At 43.7% G+C, this 840-nt stretch overlaps 1 protein-coding gene across 4 annotated transcripts in view; it reads right to left on the bottom strand.

Moving 5' to 3' along the window:
- The window catches only part of nrxn3a (neurexin 3a), a 269,643-nt gene that overhangs the window by 100,946 nt on the left and 167,857 nt on the right, over nucleotides 1-840 (bottom strand). The window lies entirely within an intron of this gene.

Here is an 840-nt window from a genome sequence, read left to right as displayed (position 1 = left end):
CGGTTTACAACTATCACCATTTCTAACCACTGGGGGACCTTTAAGAGAATAGCAGGGCCGGCATGTGTGTGTGTGTGGGGAGTGTGTGGTAGAGCGAGTGAGAGGGACGGCGATTAGTTTTTTTCAGCGACAAGCCACAGCCGAGCGACGTGCATCGCCACAAAGGGAAGTCACATTTTTTTGAGAGGTGAATAACTAAGCAGGCCTGCCTTGTTGCCAACATTTTTTTCAAAACTTTAATTTTTTTGCGTGTAACTTGCTAGCTCTAAGTTTGTTGTTTTTTCCTCGAAACAAAGAGATTTTGAGAAAGATAACACACAAATGGCAGAAGGGGAGAGGCTTTATCCAAGCATTGTACATCATAATATTTTCTTCCCAATTTTAGATCACATTCCTGCCGGAACATGTCCGGTTGTATAGTTTTTGGGTTTGGATACAGTGATTTTTTTTATGGTAGAAAGTGCTGTTATACTTCATTACAGTCCACTGCTAATTATCTACATGCTAACCCCAGGGAAAGCTTTAATTCTGGCAGCTGATGGATTATTGCTCACCGATTTTGGATCAGATTCCTTCTGGAACATGTCTTGTTGTGTAATATTTGGTTCTGAAGCCTTTACGGGTGGTTTTCAATGGTAAAAAGTCCTGCTGTATACTCTGATCCAGTCAATCTCTGGTTGAGGGGGATGGGTGGTACAGGGAATTGCAAACCTGCCCAGCATGGCACAGAGCAGGAAGTAGGCCAGAGGGGGATTAAATGCTACTGCACCACTTTGTCCTTCTCCTTGATGCTGTGTATTCTGTGTACTCGCTGTGTGTGTGTGTGTGTGTGTGTGTGTG

The sequence above is a fragment of the Etheostoma spectabile genome, chromosome 20 (assembly GCF_008692095.1).
Source record: "Etheostoma spectabile isolate EspeVRDwgs_2016 chromosome 20, UIUC_Espe_1.0, whole genome shotgun sequence".
In the NCBI taxonomy this organism is placed as follows: domain Eukaryota; kingdom Metazoa; phylum Chordata; class Actinopteri; order Perciformes; family Percidae; genus Etheostoma; species Etheostoma spectabile.
This window is presented reverse-complemented; position numbering and strand designations above follow the sequence as displayed.